Here is a 20,923-nt window from a genome sequence, read left to right on the forward strand (position 1 = left end):
CAAAGACAGTGTAAAAGGTTAAGAGCTAAGGGACAGGCGCGAGCCTGCTCTGGTGATCTGTAGAGGACACCAGGTGTGAAAATAACTGTGTGTGCATGAGACAGAGACAGACAGCAGACACAGTGTATGTGCAAAAAGGTGTGTTTGTGCACAAGGTTTGTGAACTCTGAAATTTAGCCTTCAGTCCATCTAGTCCTGGGTCTGCTCTTGTCCCACCTGCACAATAAAGGTACTCAACATTTATCTGTTCTGCAGACAGGAGTTTCAGCAAACAAGATCCATATACACACACACACTGAGGTCTTATTGTTAGATGGAATAGTTGTGTTATATATTCATGGATGGATTACTGAACGGGCCCACTGGGCACAGACCCCGAGCCCCAAAGTGTCAGGGACCCCCCTGATCTTTACCTGCAAAATGTCACTCACACTAACACGTCCTGAGCAGAGACTCAAACTCACCACAAAGAGACGCAATGTATCAGCAAATACATACAAACATAACTACATAAATGGGCAAAGCAACCCAAAAAGACACAAAGCAAACACGAGACACAAAATAACCACAAATGTATACATATCAACCAAAAAAAAGACACAAAATTACCACAAAGAGACACAAAAAGACCCCCAAAAAAGACACAAAACAACCAAAAAAGACACAAAATCAACTCAGAGACACAATGGGACACAAAATAACAAATATATAGAAAAACAACCAAAAAAAAGACACAAAATTACCACAAAGAGACAGAAGAAGACCTCAAAGACACACAAAACAACTACAAAGAAACACAAAACCAAAAAAGACACAAAATCACCTGAGACAAAAAACAAACACAATAAGACTCGAAAAAATAACTACAAATATATATATATATAAAGCAACCAACAAAAGACACAAATTGACCTCAAAGAGACACAAAACAACTACAATGGAACACAAAACGACCAAAAAAGACACAAAAACAACTCAGAGACCAAAAACAAATACAATGAGACACAAAGTAATTACAAATATATAAAGCAACCAACAAAAGACACAAAATGACCTCAAAGAGATGCAAAACAACTACAAAGAAACACAAAACCAAAAAAGACACAAAATCACCTGAGACAAAAAACAAACACAATGAGACTCGAAAAAATAACTACAAATATATATATATATATATATAAAGCAACCAACAAAAGACACAAATTGACCTCAAAGAGACACAAAACAACTACAATGGAACACAAAACGACCAAAAAAGACACAAAAACAACTCAGAGACCAAAAACAAATACAATGAGACACAAAGTAACAACAAATATATACAAAAACCACAAAAAAGACACAAAATTACCACAGAGACAGAAGAAGACCTCAAAGAGACACAAAAACAACTACAAAGAAACACAAAACAACCAAAAAAGACACTAAATCAACTAAGAGACAAAAAACAAACACAATGAGACACAAAATAATTACAAATATATAAAGCAACCAACAAAAGACACAAAATGACCTCAAAGAGATGCAAAACAACTACAAAGAAACACAAAACAACTAAAAAAAGACACAAAATCCACTCAGAGACAAAAAACAAACACAATGAGACACAAAATAACTACAAATATATACAAAACAACCAACAAAAGACACCAAATTATCACAAAGACAAAAAAAAGACCTCAAAGAGACACAAAACAACTACAAAGAAACACAAAACAACCAAAAGACACAGAATTAGCTGAAAGACAAAAAACAAACACAATGAGACACAAAATAACCACAAATATCTACAAAACCACAAAAAAAGACACAAAATGACCACAAAGAGAAACAACATGACCTCAAAGAGACACAAAACAACTACAAAGAAACACAAAACAACCGAAGTAGACACAAAATTAACTCAAAGAGACACAAAACAACCAAAGTAGACACAAAATTAACTCAGAGAGATACAAAATGGACGCAAAACCACAAAAAGATGCATAACGGCTACAAAGACCAACAAAACAGCACAAAGGCCATGTGTCTTGCTCCTATGTAGGAGAGGTGGTGGGGCCTTTTGCATATCTGTGCCCAGCAGCTCATTGTCTCATAATCTGTCCATGGTTATATGCAATCCTTACAGTGTGACTATGTGACTTTGGAAAGAAGAAATAACACATTTTGCCTCTTACAAATAAAAAGAATTTCTGAACACTGGAACACACTGCTGTTCAGTTTCATACACTCAAGGCTTTTGTTGCTGCAGCCTTACTTGGTCTATGACCAGTTGCTTGTTGTTAACTAATCTTAGCTGGTGTTAGTTTGCTGACTTTTTGACTCTTTTCTTCTTGTGTTCATACACTTAAGGTCAGATTTGCCCACTGTTAAGCAAAATAGTTTTGCCTCAAGGTGCTTAACGGTGCAGCATGGTAACAGCAATGAAATATTGCCACATCAAGAGACTAAATTAATTTGAATAAATAAAGTTGAATAAATTAAGTTGAATAAATAAAATAATCACAGAGAAGATTGGCAGCCCCTCTGTGGCATCAGGTTTTTTTTTTAACAACTCAAAACAGCACAAAAGCCCTTTTCTTCAGTTTCTCACAATGGCAGACGAAACAACAGAAAGGCTGATTGGAAAAAGGATCACATCACACATGTTCATTTTAAAGCGATGGACAAAAACGTTTGACAGCAAGCAACAGGTTTATATGAAATATACGACTATAAATATTACCAAATGCACGAGGTAGAGAGAAATTGGCTGGTTTTTTTTAAAGGCATCATATCTAATTTAACAATAATATGTTGTTGTTTATTTCAACAGGTGACCAATTAGGCCATCAGGTGTACCAGTACACATGCATGTACTTGAGTAAACATGTTGGACACACTTTTTATGGTGCTAAGTGAATTTGTTGGAACGTATGTGCAAATACAGCAGAATTGTGCAATGTTAATCTATATGAATGCACACAAGCATGCAAAAGGTTAATTTTTGAGTGTATTTCAGCAGAATGAATACATGTCCATGTTTAAATTCCTACTGGTGCAAGTTTATATGTGCACTTGTGGATGTTGGGAGCATAGATGTAGGTTTTGAGGGTATGCGGAGGACACATTCCCCTAAATATTTGGAACATGTGCATTTGTCCCCCTCCAGTAAAGGCATGAAAGTAACATTTATTAAGTTAGTGAAATTTCCATCATGAATTGATGCAGAAAATGCAAAAAATGACCCTTAGAAATTCACCAGAATGCAGAAAATTACATGCTTGAGGCTCAAAGTTTCCTGGGTGAAGACCCCAAATCCCCCTTTTCATACATGTCCCTGTCAATGTTGAAACAAAACTACGCCCTTAGTTGGGAACATGCATATATATGAGATGTACCACTGTTATTTTCTCCCCTTTAGATGGCGGTGGTGGGTGGAGAATTCACATTATGATGCATGAAGTTTGTCAATATGGATCAGTGATCTCTGGTGCATTTACAAGCGAATATGTTCATGGAAATGACCAAAGAAATGATCACAAGAGTCAAAAAATAATCACGATGAAAAACGATGAACATTTAATGGCTGTTAAATAAGCCACAGCCAGCTGAAAGCCCCCGATTCTTCAACTCCTCAAATTAAACAGGACCCAGCAATTATTTAATGAGTGGACAAATTAATAAGACATATGATATGAAATTAATATGAGAATATATTTTAACAGTCCATCTGCTCTCACAATTGTTCCACTGACAGAAACACCCACTCACTCGTGGCGAAAACCAGCAGACGCATACACATACATCAAACTCAGCCACACACACTAATTCTCTTTCTTTCTACCTCTCTCACTCACTCCCTATTTTTCCTCCCATATATTTTTGGATTGTGGTTTTCCCACTCGTGAAAACACAGACTGTTGTCACAGAGACGGGCATGAGAGCTGACAAGGACAAGCTTTAGCAGAAAACCTCCATCTGATAAGCCTCATCGCCTGGCTGAGAGCGGGAAGAGGAGTGGCAGAAAGACAGACAGATGGACAGACAGGTGAGAGAGAGACAGAGAGGGAGGAGGGGGTGCAAAGGGGATGAAAGGAGCAAATGAAAGCGGTCTGGCTGACAGTGTTTGAACTGTTGGGTCACCTGCACCCCAGGGAGTCGAGATTCAAGTCCGCAGCATGGTGATCAGAACAAATTTAAGCTCAAACTGGAGGGAAGAGGCTGAGATGAAGGGAAAAGGAGCAACTGAGATTGAGCCAAAGGCTGGGAATAGGGAGAAAGGAGAATCATGTTTTCTCCTCACCTCCCTCTGTCCCCATGGAGTGGAATGCATTAGCAGGATGGCAGAGAAGAGCGGAGAGGTCACAACAGTATTTTTCTCCAACAGCACATGCACAGCGCTGCCATCACAAGCAGGCAGACAAGATAACAGTATTAACAGAATCAAACCGTATTCATCAGATCAAAGGAAACAGGTTGTTACTACTGCCGCAGCCACTGATTAACCATCAAAACATGCAAAGCTGTGTGATTTGGCTGCATCCAAGGACTGTGATGTGCATGCGATGTGTAAGCTGGCCAGGCAGACATCAAAATAAATCAACAAATTATTCTGTTTTCACTTCAAGCCACTAAACCGTCAGTTAGCTCTCCACATCTCCTCCACTTTTCAGAGATAAGGCCCCTGCCGCCTGCCAAATATAATGAGGGACCACAGTTGATCAGCTGAAGCACCATGTTGTAGAAAGGCAAACTGCAACTCTGTGATTTGTCAAACAAACTGGACGGCAGACAAATTTTACACACCAAAGGACATGTTACCTCAACAGGCAACCGAGAATAAAATGGCTTCTTATTAGATCTGCAGCTAAATCAATTACAAAGACAATTAATGGAAATCAAATTCTAACTCGCTCTCTTTGCTGTCTCTGCTCAATGTCACACTGTCAGTGTCCTCCTGAAGTCACCTTGGGCAAAGACAAGCAGCCTCCACACAGCTGTGATCTCTGCTGTCTCTCTCTTACCCATCAAGGCAGTACTCTAAAAACATTTCCTGAACAGAGGCGCTGGATGGACTGCCCATCTTGTCGCCTACAGCCGTCTCTCCCGGAGGTCAACCTGGGTCATCCAACACGCTCTCTCTGACCCCACCACCAGCTGCTGCGTCAACTGAATAGTTCTGATGCTTCACCACCAGCAGCCCAGGCGGAGGTGATGTGGACGTGTGCGCCCTTGATCTTCTGTCAGGTGGTCTGAATCGACGCTCGTTGGGTGTTAAGAGTCCCACCCGACGGGTAAAGAGTTGGACACCCACGACAGTCTGCCACACTGCGCGCATCTGCAGCAGAGCGAGCGCAGCTGGACTCACATCGCCTGATATTCAAAGTCGCTGCTACATGTCCCCCTCATTGTACCGAGAATGGGGTGTCTGAAAATAAAATTTTAGAAAAAAGAAAAAGAAAAAGAAAAAAAAAAAAACATTCATGCGCGCTACCCGCCAAAAATGCTCGCACTCACACCGCCCAACACCACGCACGTACCGTAACACCCTCCATCCGTTACCATCCACAGGCGGGTCCCCCCGGGGTATCAGATGATGAATGTGAGGCAGGTGACAGATTTGGCCATCACGCTTTATGACTGTGGAGTTCTAGAGCATCTGGCAATGAAAATGAATACAACTGGGCTTTAGACTGCAGCCAGCCCCCATTTATCACCACCAATATGTGAGCTGCTACAGCCTGAGTGAACAGGAGAGCGGCTGATAAGCCACAAAGCACGATATAGTGATGAAGTGCTGTACGTCCCACTGCGTGCTGAGACAATTATACTGTAATTACACTTATAGCGCGCGTGTGATGGACCTATAATCACCTAATCACACCGATCAAACCCACACAGCGCGCACAGACGCGCGCGACGCACGCAAACAGCTGGAAAGAGATTTTCAGGAGCAGTTGAAATAGTCGGAATTGCAAATAGACACAGACATCATTACGTTGTCAGCCATAAAAACAGCACAGCTCATCTCTACTGTCAACACATACATAGAGGTCTGTTTACACACGCTCGCGCACATGCACGCCCCGCACAGCCCTGATTACAACAGGTGCAGTCGCCTGCGCGGCTCTGCAGCCATCAGCGGCACCGACGCATGGGCGGGCGGTCGCGGTAATCACCTTTATCACCTTTAACACACCAACCCAGAGGTGGCACACTAATTAGCCGTCGGGGTATAGCCTACCTGCCTGTGAAACGACTGGTCCCCCGGTGTGAGATTCCCCCCGCTCGGTTACAACACCGTTGGCGGAGATGCTGAGGGTCTTTTGAATTGCCAAGATGTGTTTAGTCTGTTTGCATCCGTCCTGTGCTCTTGAGGAGTCCGTCCGACAGCCAAAGATGGACTCATTCAGTCTGTGTGTGGGACCTGCCTCGGGGATTCACCAGTGTGTCATGAGCTCCACACTTTTTAGATAGTTATTCAAAAAAATCAACTGGTTAGGTGAGGAGGAGGAAGAGGAGGAGGATGATGGTGGTGGTGGTGGTGGTGCTGGGAGATTTTGTCCGCTGTAGCTGAAGCCCAGACCCACATGAATGGCCTCCCATCCGTTTTCTACATCTCACTTCTCATCGCCATATCTTGAAAATTTGGGATGAAGCAGTTGGTAGGTAGAGTGCCAAATCTTCGTCCTATCAGCTCGCCCAGACGGACGCCACCCAGCCGCCCACGGGTCTGGGTCTAACAACCGAAGCTGGTGCTGCTGCTGCTGCTGCTGCTGCTGTTGCCGTTCGCCTCTTATAAAAAATAATAAATCACGATTAAAATTCAATCTACTCTGTCGAGTCAACACCGGAGGATGCCCGGTGAAAGCTTTGAGCGCAGATCGGCGAAACAGCGGAGGGATGGAAAGGGATCTCCCGACGCTCCCGGTGCATTTATCTCGGCTACTCCCGGTGACAGGGTTAACCCATTTATCGGTCCAGTCCGGTAAGGGAGGGGCCACATGGGGGCCACGGCAGCAGAGGTGCGACTGTGTATAGGTGAGCCGGGAAGGAATAGCCTCTGCGACGCCGTGGCGCTCAGTGGGAGCTGCCCTACTCGCAGGTGTGTGTCTGTGTGTGTGTGTGTGAGTGAGTGAGTGAGAGAGAGAGAGCGAGAAGGGGGGGTGGGGGGGGGGGGGGTGGGGTCCGAGCAATTAAGGCTTCAATGGATCAATGAAGCTACAACATTTCCCCTGGGGAAATGTGTGTGTTTGTGTGTGTGTGTTTTCATTTAGCCACTCTTCACAGCTTTAAGAGTCATTGATGACCAATTATGGTGCTTAGGAAATGACATCAGCCGCAGTACTTAAATGATGCAGTGTGTGTCTAATCCCCCCCTCACCTTTCCTCCCCACCACCCATCCCAAATCTTCATCTCCTTATTCTTCTCTCCACCCAAACCTGCTTTTCGCCGCTGTTAATAGACGTCCTCTCCAATCCTGTTATCTCCTGATCGGGCTGCCTGCGTTTTTCGCTCCCTGCCTCTAGTTAGAATACCCCGCCACTATCCCATTTACACCCCCCGTACTAATTATGTAATAGCCTTTGTGACGCCTCTGTTTTCCCCCCGCCAGTGGGACCGCAGCAGCTCAATTGCAGTCTCAGCCTTGAGGTTGAAAAGTGTGTCTCTCGCGCTGCTCCGCTGTTATAATTAAAAGTGGTTACACCAACTTATTTAACCATGCCAATCGATCTCCCACCCGCTGATCGCAATGGGTTAATGCATTTAGTGTGCGCCTCGGGGGTTTAACAGTGTGATGGGCCACTCAGACTGCTGTTTTCTCTGTGAGTTGAGGCATTACGGAAAAGTAAAGATAACACAAGACTGATGGATGTTTCACCCTGGCGCTCTAACTGCAGTGGGCATATCTAATGAGCCTAACAAAGGTTTTTGAATATTTTCTCGGGGAAATTAGGCCAATCTAAAACACAAATTCATCCAAATTAACCCCTTAATTCTCCTGGAAACCACGTGGAAGAGGTTTAAGTTGTCTGAACACGTGCTCATCTGTGGTGCTGATTTATTTTTTATTTTTTTGGCGCTGTCCACGGTGCTGAAGGGCTTCCTCCAGCAGAGGCAGGACAGATGAAGGTGAAGTGATGCGCCTCATGTCAGCGTTTACAGACAACCTAAACTGCATGAGTGCAATTTATGCGAGTTGAAATTAGATCTGAGTTTGTTCAAAGGCACCAGGATATTATATTGAGAGGCGGTTAGAGGCTATTTCCTTTTCATACATCACCCCTAATTCTATAACAAACCCATAAATGTCATTTGATAGATACAGTGTCACTTAGGATTGATGAGCCTTGTTATCATAACAATATTATAATACGCTGACCCCAAAAATATCACTTTACGACTACTCTCTTTTGGTTATTTCTTTTCAAATAACCAAAATTTCCTGTCTATTTGTGCACTGAGCATTTACAGCTGTGTGACAAATTAAAAGAAAAACCATCATAAGGTGTGTTAGTCTTTTACCCTCCAGTAACGGATATTAAATCACACGCAGCTACAAAAAAGGTCAAGGATGACACAATTAAGCCCGAGACTTATGTTCATTATGGTCCTTCGTGTAAAGACATTACGGCAGGACTATGTGGCATTATACTAAAAACAAACCAAGACAATAAATGTCACAATCAATAAAATAACACTAAAAGCTCAAGATCCAGCTCAATGAGTAATATGTTTTATATCCTCAAGCGTGTGTTTATCCTTTTAACCGAGACTTTTAACTTCTAATGTCTAAGAAATGAACCCAGGCGCTAGATCTTTGCTTAAATTTGCATGCTTATTCTTTATTTTTATACAGTAGATTTAGAAACTCATGCATCTTAACTGGGTGCTTTCTGTACTTGGTCAAGAAATAATCCAACTTGAAGGAGGTCATAACATCAATTAATTAAAAGCATCCACAAGCACCAGTGCTCCTGTCACAGATTCAAGTCTCTTAGAGCTGGGGTAGGCGGTTTCATTTTGGCGTCATTGGGCGAAAATCCCATAATGATCTTTGTGCATATTGTAATTCAAGTAGACTGAGAGAGCACTAGACTTCTTCACCCCCTCTTGGCTCTGTTTCAGGCTTTAAAAAACTAGGCCGTGACAGGAAACTTTGGTCAATCACAGGTCATTTCAGAGAGAGGGCGTTTCTGTTACAAATGCAGATTCCTGTGCACGTCCCTTTGGGGAAAGCCTGATTCAATGGTGGAGGATCCTGCAGACAAAGCTGCTATTACAGCATTGGCAACAACTGCCTACACTGCAAAGCAACCCAAAATAAAGACAGTTAACAATAAATGAAATAAAACACATGACAGCGTCGGGAAAGCATGTCAAGGATGGAGAAAGACTGTTGCTAATAGTTTAGCTTTCTGCTAACTGTAGCCAAAGCCTCATGGCTGCAGCCTCAAGTTCACCTTTCATCAGAGAGAGCCTCCTCCACCGCTACAGAGACAGCCTCACCAGGAGGAGAGCAGGCAGCAGCATCAGAGACGGACCCCCTGTCAGAAGCCAGCCAGCGCAAACCAGGCAGCTGCAACTCCCTGCCCGATCAGCAATCTTTTTTTTTTTGCTGGCATTACACACTTTAGACCCAGTACTGCCACTGACCACCAGCACTAGAGGATTTGCACTGGCCGAATTTAAGCCACTACAGCTGCTGCAGAAGGTCAGTCTCCAGAGCTGCTGCCTGCTCTTCTACTGATGAAGCGGTGCGAGGCGGAGGGACCATGGAGTGACTCACTTGCTAATTCTTGTCTCACTTTTGGACAGGGCAAAAACAAGCTGAATCAATGACGTGCGTGCAACTCTACCATGAAATATGATTAAATAAATTAATGCATAGGAAACACTGGGTTACTGCATACGTCCGTGGTCGACTGGTGGGGAGGGCTTAGGACACAGAGGGGAGAGAAGTGAGCTGCAGGAGGAGGGTGTATTTTCAAATGTTGCTTTTATTTATTTTCTGTGTACCCCAGTTTTAACTCTAGTAGAGGGATGGACACCATACTTCCAAAAGATATTCCCTCATTTTGTGTGCTCTAATAATGATGATGGAAAAGGCTGACTAACCTGTCGCTCTAAATCTGTCACAGGTGGTTATATGGGTAGAGATCTGGTGACTGTGAAGGCCATAGTTTATTATTCACATCATTTTCATCCTCATCAAACCATTCAGTGAGTCTTGTCTCATTTCCCCTTCAATTTGTCGCCCATCAGTAGGTTTAAAGCGTAGACTTTGACTTTTTAAACCAGTTTCAGCAGTGAAATATCAAAAAGTGAATACTGGAATGTAGCAATTGAAATCTATAACGTTCAATCTACTACTGGGTCCCATCCAGGTCCTTGTTCTCTAATTGTTGCCATATTACTGGAGTCCATCTGCCATCCTAATGGGACACAGCTGTGAGGCTGATATCTGGCCAGGTGATAATTTAAATCTCATGGTGAGTTGAGCACAATTTCCTCAGGTGTTAAGAAATCCAATCTAGTGCTTTTTTTTGTAGGCGGAGGGCGAGTTGGTCTTAAACTGTTCATTATGCTGCAAAGATGGTGCATTTGCAAATCATTCACGAGAAAAAAAATCACTCTGTCACATAATGACAAAATGTCAGCAGCTCCTCTTTGTGCTGTCCATCAATACAAACCTCTCCACCGAGTCAAAGAACTTGACTTATTTTCAGCCATGTTGCAGCTCCCTGTTGACTGACTGACTAATACACTTCTCCCTAAGTATAACATGGATTTTACATTCACAGCTGGATTCTGCTAAGGGACCTGATCGAATTGACAATTGGCAAAACCTCAGGCTTCACAAATATAAAGAAAGGAGTCACGAGAGGAAAACCATCAAATAGAGCCACAGGGATGCGCTAACATGGACTCTGACCTCACAGCAAATCAATACAGGGAGTCACGTCGGAAATCAAAAGTGGCTGCCCTATTTCTTCCAGTAATGTTTGCTCTGTCAGACCATTTATTGCTCACTAATAGAGATATGCTTTTATCCTGCCTCCTGAGCTTTAATCACTACATAAATGCGACCATGACTAAAACATAGCCTGAAGTGACAGACTTAACACTCTGGATTTTTCTAAATTAGATTGTTGACAGTGGAGAGTGCCAAGAAATATAAGGGAGCAACATGCAGTAAAAGGTCTTAGGGCTGCATTTGAATCTTGGATTATTTGTGATGATCCCATGACTCAAATCAAGTCCAATTTACTTAGTAAACAAGTAAAATAACAGTTTTAAATGGTCCATCTTTAAAAAGAGAAAAAAGGGAAACGTTTTGAAAAAGAGGAACGGGTCAGAGTGAATTTATAGATTGAATGAGTCTCTGTTGAGGTCACACTACAGCAGTCTTCTGAACAAGAATATTAGCATTTCAAAGTTCAGGTTCAGATATGGCAATTTATTTTCCCCACGACACTGAAAGGTGATGATAATGTGTTGTTTTAATAGCCTCTTTCGGAGTGGTGTATTTATGAAAATGAAAGGATTATCTTGCAGGGCGGCAAAGTTTGTGTGAGTCTTATGAAGATAAAAGTCAAACTGGAGATAATGGAGAATGAACTGTACCTTTATGTCTTTATACCGCAGTGTAAAGCTGTAGAAGACACGGTCCTCTTCTGTACATACTCGTGTGGTACTTCAAATACTCCTCATATGAATTCTGTCTAATTTGTAAAGTTGCAACTGGCAGAGGAGCGGTGCCTTGATCTTGTATCCTGCTCCCTCATGAAGTGGGAACCTGGCAGCCACGGGAACATGAGAGAGCACATTATGGTTTCAGATCACAACCCTGCTGTATAATACATTCAACATCTCTCCAAATCCAACCTCATTTTCATTAGCATTTAAATATTGTCATCATCCATTCCACTCCACATCCCCGCCATGCTTATTCCAAGTCCTGCAGCAACGATGACCTTCCATGGGGAAATAACAGGTTCCTGTCAGCCAGGATTTTGCGGCGTAGGCATCATCGAAAATTCAATTTGAAACCCCTAAAAGGAGGTTAATTCACATTCACCTATGTACCCAGGATTGTGAACAAGAGATACTAAAACAATCAGCAGATAAGTGTGATATTGGGTGTTTGTGTGCGTACGTGAATAATTAAATATTTGGCGAATGAATTAAAGACAGAGATCAAGAGAAATCTGTGGTAAACAGGTGAAGCTGGAATTGGACCTGAAGTCAATGCATCATTTAATCGCAACATTACAGCTCAAAGGTCATCCAGCCCAACAATATGCAAGGCCATCATGCATGCTGTAAAAGTCTGTAAAGTCTAAAAGTCACGCACTGTTTTAATGTATACCAATGAAAAGTAATGCCCCAGAAATGGTACTAACCGACATAATCATGAGCCAGTAATTCTTATGCGAACATGTGACCAATGTGCTGACCGGGATAAAGGGGGAGTCAATATAAAGAGCAAAAGTCTGCATAACAAGTTGAAGTGGTGAATGGGTCAAACCAACATAGGACTTTCCCACAGAAGACCGGTGTTCATGTCCCTCATGAAACCAAAGGCCCGTTTCCACCGCAGGAACTTCGGGTAATTTTACGGGGCCGGAGCCGTTGGTGCGTGTCTCCACCGCAGGAACCACCCCCGAAGGACAGAGTTCCAGAACTTTTACAGGGGCTAAACAAGTCCCTGCCTCGGGGTAGGTACTCAGAACGGCCCCGAAAGACTCCTGGCTGGGGCTTGGGGATTACTTGGTGCTGATTGGATATACACAAGACGGGATGTGACGACAACAGAAAGCAACAAAATAGCCAGCATTTTTAAAACTCAGAAGACGAGGGTTAGCTCGTTCATATAGCTTCCGCCGCCATGTAAAAAAAACTCACTAAATGGCCCGTGAAAATTTTTTTTTTTTTTCCAGCGGATATCTTAGTTACAACATGATTGAGCTAGCAAAGCAGTTTTGTGTTGATATGTGTGGTATTTATTCAGTTTTGGGAAATCACAATGTCTAGAAAGCATCAGCTGACAGGGACAGCTAACAGCAGCAGCAAAGCTCACATCAGGACGTGATCTGTTAAAAGCCTCTCGTTGTCGGATACGACATGAAACTACTCCAGTTAGCTCAATCATGTTGTAACTAAGACATCCGCTGGAAAAAATATTTTTTTTCACGGGCCATTTACTGAGTTATTACAGACACTGCTATCGGCTAACCGCTAACGGTGTCCTTACATCGCCCCGGTCAAAATGGTCGCGCAACGATTACGTCACATCCAGAGCCCATAACTTTACAGGAACCTTCCTCCGACTCCGCTCTCTCAGTGGAGACATGGCGGTTGAGAGGGCCGAGCGAGAGGACGTTCCTGTAGTAGTTCCTGCACCCCAAATAGTACCAGGAACTTCTTCAGTGGAAACAGGCCTCAAGTGAACTTTGCATGATTTTAAGATACCTCATCAACATGTTTCTTTTCCTAGACCTAACCTATGTAACTTTGTAAGTACCTAGCTTTACGTTAAGCATATAACATCACAACGCCACTCGTGGGGCACTTATTCATTAGATATCATACAAACTGCTGTATGTGAATTTTCAAGGATACTTTGCCTGTAAAATACCTTCAAGAGCTGAGGGTAAAACTTAAAGTTGCAACACCACATAAATAATGCAACACTGACTTGATTTAACATGCAGACCTGTGCAGAAAAGACTGTGTGAAGACACAGAAACATTAAACAAGATAATGAGACGTCATAAAAATGACTGACATTGTGTAGGTTGTGGGGGCTGAGTGGAAAATTAAAATCTATTTTTCTCACATCATTTTGCCCAGAGCACTAAGGCTTAAGCCAGAGGCATCCTGTCCATGGTTGGGTAGTTATGTGTAAAGGCACTACATATTCCAAAAATACCCATAAATGTCCTGTAACTGCTACATTACTGAAAGACTTATGAGTTGTGTTGGCTGTGAGACTTTTTTTGGCACACCAAAGCAAGAGCAAGATAGTCAAAGGTAAATGTTTTAAATGTTTAACAGATATTTCAGGAAATAAAATTAATGTTGAATGTTTTATCTGTGTGACAAGTAACTAAATGTGATCGCAATACATCACTGAGCAGGATTACATTACTGGATATCCAATATAAGTACCTGCTTTATAAGACTGTGCAGCGTTTAAAGGAAGTAACCTTATTCTGTCAGTCAGTGTGTCCCCATTCCATATCATGTACAAATAGAGTAGCATACTCTGTGTAGTAAATTGAGATATTTTGGCAGAACCATCACACCACCATCCACCATTTTCCCATCCCTTTTTTCCCCCAGCTGTGAGTAGCTCCTTTGCAGACTGAATTATGGGGAAATGGTGTCCATCAGCACCACACTCAAAAAATGGAGCAATTTTAGATTGCATGATTGCATTAGTGAGCATATTTGATCTAAGCATTTCCCCCACTAGGAATATGCTGTATTTGCATAATGAAAACACTGTCTGATTTAGTATATAGTATGCAACTAGGGCATAGAGAGTGCTTTTGAAAAAGTCAATGAAGCTTCAGGTGCTCACTGTTTGTAAGCCGTCAGCTAAATAACTACAGTGAAGTGTTCTTTGACAGGCTGTAATGACATTAGCCACGGTAACTTTAACATAGTTTGGCGCCCTTGCTGTCCGCAGACCATAAAATTAGGAATTACCGCCAGCTCCGGAGTAGTAACAGGCAAAGTGAGAGGTTGGTAGAACTGCTAATGAGTTAGCAGTGCACTGCGACTACCTCGATGATGACCTGCAAGTACCTGCTGGAGACATGATGGATGTTTCCTCAAAATGTAACAGTGCTTCCATTTGGAGATTACTGGGTGACTCATCATCTCCCTGAAATAGATAGATACACTCAGGAATACACACACTCACTACACAATATGTCACAACATATCATCCTGCTACTTGTCAGTCAGTGTCATTCACTGTGGACATGACTGATCCACAGATCCCCCCTTGTGCTCTTTGCAGATTTCATTTCCTCATTTAATTATCCAGTAATGTTTTGGTAAATTAAAAGCCCCGTTTATCCCAGAGTCTCCCCCAGCATTCAATAGAAGCTGCTAAACCCTGAAACAATTACATTTTTAATGAGGTTTCAGGGGAAGTTTTAGTGCAACATGATGGCCTAAATGCTATTTTAAAAGCTTTTTTCCACCTGAGGGAAAAAAATATGAGGTGATAGAAATCTTATCGTTTTTGGCATGAAAATGCTCAAATGTAAAGCATGAAATATCAGTCTCAGGAACCTTCAATGCAAAATATATCAAGAATCAGTCTTCAAAAAAACCCGTATCCGTGGAACGCTGGCAAACATACACACATACACACACCCACACACACACACACACACACAGCATGAATAAATCTCACACCTTGGTAGGTTTAAGCTGTTCTAGTCTGTTTTCTCTTCTGAGCCAGGCAGCTGCCAGTCCATCATCCCTCCAGACACGGGAATTCAGCTGGTGCAGCAGCATTCCTCTTATCCTGTCTGGTTCCAAATGGTTTGGGTTTGGATCAGCCTGAATATATATCCAAAAAGCACACGTACAAACACAGAGTACGTGGACCGAGTCAACAAGCTGATAAAAAACATTTCAGTGAACACATTCTGTGTGAGTATTGTTGAATCTCTTTGGATCTTTGTGTATAACTGTATGAAAAGCGTTAGTAAAGGTGCGCACCCAACCCGATTTAATCCAGACTGTAGAAAGGTAAATACAAAAACGCAGGAGGAGATGAGCAACAAACAGAAAAATAGAAAAAGTTGCTGAATCAATGAGATAAGACTGAGAGTGCAGCACAGTAACAACATGTCTCTGTCTGAGCAGCAGTATGAGCACGTGTATGAGATTGGTTCCTTTAAAGACTGTTAGACTGACTGGATTTACTTATCACCTACACACACACACACACACACTCACACACACACACACACACACACACACACACACACACACCCAACACACTGTCATGTTTCCATCACTTCAGGAACTTACATTGACTTACATTAATTTCCTGAAGACTTACCCTAACCCCAATCCCTTACCTTTCCCTAAACATAACTCAAGTCTTCACCCTAAAATGTAATGATTTACGTTGTGGGGACTTGCATTTTGTCCCTGAAAAGACAAGGCAAGTCCCCACAATGTCAGTAATACACGCCGTCCCACACACACACACACACACACACACACACACACACACACAGCTGCATGCTGGTAACAGACCTAAATGAGGTTTAATTAAAACATGATTACATTACTTTTAATTCATGATATGGTAATGTCGCTGGCATCACTGCTGCTCTCTGAAAAAGTCTTAGGGATAAAAATTAACAGGATTATAAGTTCATCTGAGCTAAAACTTCATGATTTATAAAGTAAACAAACAATTCTGAGTGCATAACGGCAAATGAGTTGATTCTGACACTAAAAACATACATTAAACTCTACTCAAGAGTCAGTAAAATCCTATATTTTCCCATGTTCATGTTAATTACTGAAAGGCTTTTTTTAAATTAATTATGAGCAGCAACTCAACTATGTTGCACAAAAATATTGTATTAAATTTGCAAATAGATTAACTGCACAATTGCTTTATATTAGTATATAATATTATCTTCTATTATCTTGCAGGTTTGTTGCTACAATCAATTTCAAACTTTTGAATTGTATTTTTTGACAGGAATACTGTCTCACACCTGGAGCTACAGGTTAAACAGAATTGATAAAGCAGCTCTGTGCCCGAGGCATCTTGTTTCAGCAGATACATATCTCAGGTAATACTGCACGGACAAGATTTTACTTTATCTCAGACTTTCGCATCTGTCCTCTGTAGCTTAGAGTAGATCCTTTGGGTTGAATTTAAATGTGCAATACACTTTTGTCTTCGTAGCCAGCATATAGCAGCATGTTAAAACAGTCTGGAGATTATTGCAAGTGAAGACCATTCCCTGCAGCTAATAATTCTCTTGTCAATAATGCATGAAGTCATATAAATCACAATACGTCTGTTTATCTGGCCTCCCCAAGGTCGCTCCTCTTCCTCTGCTTCCTCTTCTCATCTATTTCTCATCCTGCAGCCCTCATTTCTCCCCCACAATGGCTATCTGAACATTATTCCTCATCATCCTTTCAATCCGGCTCTTCATGCTGTCTCCTAACTCTTACTCAGCCGTGTAAATAAGTAATGACCGTCTTGGCATGATTCTAAGTTAGTTTGTTTTCTCCGAGACAAACTCAGGCTGCAAAAATCAAACATTTCTGCTCCGCCGAAGGGCACATCTGTGCATGTGTGCACACTGCACGCCCGTGGATGCACGCACATGCGCGTGATCGCACCCAAACAGGGACACACACACACGCACATATGCGACAGTGCAGCTACACCCCCGAATCCCTGCTGAGCCATCACAAGTCACGGCTCTCTAAATTAAATAACATCAAATTAGATTAAAGTAAATGAAACATCACTGAGGAGCAGGGGACGAGAGGATGGAAGGGTTGTGCAGGGACAGTGAGGGGAAGGAGAGCGGCAGAGAGGTGGGAAAGAGAGAGGCAGCAAAAGAGTTTATGTAGATTTAAGGTGAAGGAGAGGTCGTGGAGAGAAAGAGGTGAGGAAGAAGAGAGGAAAGGGGAAGGTGAAGTTGAGGAGAAAGAGTGAATGATGGAGGAGCGAGGAGAGGGGAAGAGCAGCGAGGTTACAGTAAACAGACATTTGATGAGGAGCCAGGAGGACATGTGTGTGTGTGTGTGTGTGTGTGTGTGTGTGTGTGTGTGTGTGTGTGTGTGTGTGTGTGAGTCTAAATCTGTATAACATAACATCTCTCTTTGTAAACCAAATCTGAATAGGAAAAATGTGATGGAAATACATGTCGTTTCATGTGTGGCCAGCTTGTCAGACTCAAGCAACAGGAATATGCAACTCAGCTGCCATGGGAATTGCCATGGCAACATATTAGCTTTCTGAGTCATATGTTGATAATTGGACCAAACTCGCAGCTGAAACCAGAGCTAATTTCTATGACAACGCTATCAAACGTTTTGCAGTAAATGCACCAGTCAGACAACCGTTTAAAGAGTGCAGTGCGACAACAAAAGGCTGTTTTGTTCCATTCAAGTTCTGGTGAAGGGCCATAACCACACTGTAGAGTGTCGCTATTGCAAAGCAGAGAATATTTTGCAACTACAATAGTACCCTACACTTTTTTTGTGAGTAATGCTCTTCCTCTCTGGTAGCGAAGTGCCCTATAAAGTCCCCACTGCAGCAGGTGAATAAGAGCACCGTGTTTCCTCAGGTATTAATATCACCCCTGGGAGGGAGCACTAAACTGGAGACGGAGGCAGGCGACCGTGCAGGGGATCTTTATTCGGTGGTGGGCAGTAAATCAGCTCCTGCTAAAGGCACAAGGATGCAGAAACCAGAGAGAGTGATGGAACGCCACCTGCCCCATCACCTCCCACCCCCATCGGCTGCAGCCTGTTCCACTCACCCCAATCCGTTGACCTTTCCTCCCCCTTAATTTACCTGTTTCCCTCCACTTTCCTGCCTTCCAGCCTTTTGTCTTTCACATGCATGCCCCCTCTGCAAGTCTCCTCGCCCTCCTCACCTTATTCCAGTGCTCCTGCCTTAGATTTAATTTAACTCCCTTACTCCACCTTTCCCTCCACCAACCCAGTTTTCTCAGCTCATCGTCTACAGTTGCCTTTTCTCATCATCCATGTCTCCCTCGATTCCTCCCCTACACCGTCTTCTCGCCTCCTGCTGGCACAATCCCCAGAGACGCGGAAAAGGAGGTCAGCTTTGTCACAACACAGGTTCACATCTCATTGCCACAGCATTGGGGCTGCCAGGACGCGGGATTGATGGTTTGGGGGTTTTCCACTGGCCCAGAGAGTAGCTGCACAGAGCAAAAATCATCTACTGAGAGATGAATACAAAGGGAGCCAAAGATAGCTAGAAAGTGGAGAAGGAGAAAAATCAAATACACTCTATGGGAGATTAGTTTAGAGGGAGATTAGAGGACCAGATGGGAACCACCGGATCTGTTTTTGAAAGGGTAAATCTGTCAATGGGTAAACCCCTGAGTTCTCGCTCTTAATGCAAAGTCAATAAACTCAGTGTAAAATAAATTAGGTAATTAAAGGAAAACTTCACCGACACAATGATCATTTGTATATCAATTAGTCACGCTGTGTTACCTTGAATTTGTGAAGCAAACCTTCCTGTATGCCTCCAGAGAAAACAGTGGACATATTGATTTATTGATTGATTGGGAACCACGTTTAACAACAACAAAACTATATCAAGACATCAGTTTACAAACTCTCACACAACTCATCCATTGAGTCATTTATCCAGTCGTGCACTCGGTAGGCTACTTCGCAAGTACATGCATTTTTGCAAAAACCTTACTATTAAAAACTGAACTGACGGTGAGACTTATCTATGCTTTCTTCACACAAACTCCAACAATAAGGTATTTTAGGGAAATTGCATGTGTTTGGGAAGGACTGAACAAACAACTGATAAATGAGACTTGGATTATGCTGCGTGAGTTGTGTGAGAGTTTGTAATAGATGTTCTGATATAGGTTTGCTGTTGTTAAACATGGTCCCAAGTCATTCAATAAACCAATATGTCCACCATTTTCCATGGCAGCAAAGTAACACATTGTGACTAAGTGATATACAAATAGTCATTTTGTGGGTAGTCTTCCTTCAATAGTTAATCTTACTTCCTTTAATTTGTATCTTTCTATAAAATCTTGAAGCAGCATCAGCAGTTTTTGTTTGCCAACTCGAGTGTTGTAGAACAAACTCTGAATACAATACTGAGTTATTATGGTGCACGTGTTATCAAACAGTTGCCTATTAACACATGCTGCAGTAGCATTAACTTGGAATTGTGTTTCTGTCCGCAGCAGCCCAGCAAACTTGTGATTGGCTCCAGTGAAAATATTTTTTCTTGGGCCATCGCTTCATCCCACAAATGCACGCTCACATGCGCACACATGTAGGAACACATATTGGGCTGAGATTGTCTGGGACTAAGCCCCAGCACAGAGACTTTACTAGGGTGGCTCGCCCAACTTGGGCTGGTGGCCAGCAGCCGTGAATCTAACCTGTGCAACAACAGCAACAGAATGTTTGGGAGTTTGTTTGGGTGTCGGGGGCAATCCAGAATCAGACCTCCCCTCTGTTTGGGCTGGCTGAATTCAAGGTGCTACAGCCGCAGTCTATCTCAGGATCTTGTTTACGAGTGAGGGTAGGATGCAGCAGGAGATTGACAGGCAGATTGGGGTGGCATCAGCAGTGATGCAGGCGCTTAACCGGTCCGTTGTGGTGAAGAGGGAGCTTAGCCAGAAAGCGAAGCTCTCAATTTACCGGTCGATCTACGTTCCAACCCTCACCTATGGTCACGAGCTCTGGGTAGTGACTGAAAGAATGAGATCACGAGTACAAGCGGCCGAAATGAGTTTCCTCCACAGGGTGGCTGAGCTCAGCCTTAGAGATAGGGTGAGGAGCTCGGACATCTGAGAGGGACTCGGAGTAGAGCCGCTGCTCCTCCACATCGAGAAGAGCCAGTTGAGGTGGTTTGGGCATCTGGTAAGGATACCTTCCGGACGCCTCCCTTGGGAGGTGTTTCAGGCATGTCCAACCGGAAGGAAACCTCGGGGTCGCCCCAGGATGCGCTGGAGGGCTTACATCGCCCGGCTGGCCTGGGAACGCCTCGGGGTTCCCTCGGAAGAGCTGACGAAAGTGACTGGGGAGAGGACTGTCTGGGCTTCTTTGCTGAGGCTGTTGCCCCCGCGACCCGGACCCGGTAGAGTAGAGAGAATGAAAACTACAAGTACAGTCTGTGAGCTCCCAGCA

General features: G+C 43.0%; 1 protein-coding gene across 2 annotated transcripts in view; it reads right to left on the reverse strand.

Annotated features, from left to right (window-relative positions):
• The window catches only part of caln2 (calneuron 2), a 51,437-nt gene extending 36,626 nt beyond the window's left edge, over positions 1-14,811 (reverse strand). The window contains exon 1 of one of the 2 annotated variants that reach the window (XM_049592907.1): positions 14,801-14,811. The gene's annotated coding sequence lies outside the window, so the exon portion shown is untranslated. Of the gene's footprint in view, positions 1-6,226; positions 7,105-14,800 lie in introns of those variants that run through there. The other variant, XM_049592906.1, reaches the window with a different exon arrangement.
• Positions 14,812-20,923: the final 6,112 nt, after the last annotated feature.

The sequence above is a fragment of the Epinephelus fuscoguttatus genome, linkage group LG12 (assembly GCF_011397635.1).
Source record: "Epinephelus fuscoguttatus linkage group LG12, E.fuscoguttatus.final_Chr_v1".
Classification (NCBI taxonomy): Eukaryota; Metazoa; Chordata; class Actinopteri; order Perciformes; family Serranidae; genus Epinephelus; species Epinephelus fuscoguttatus.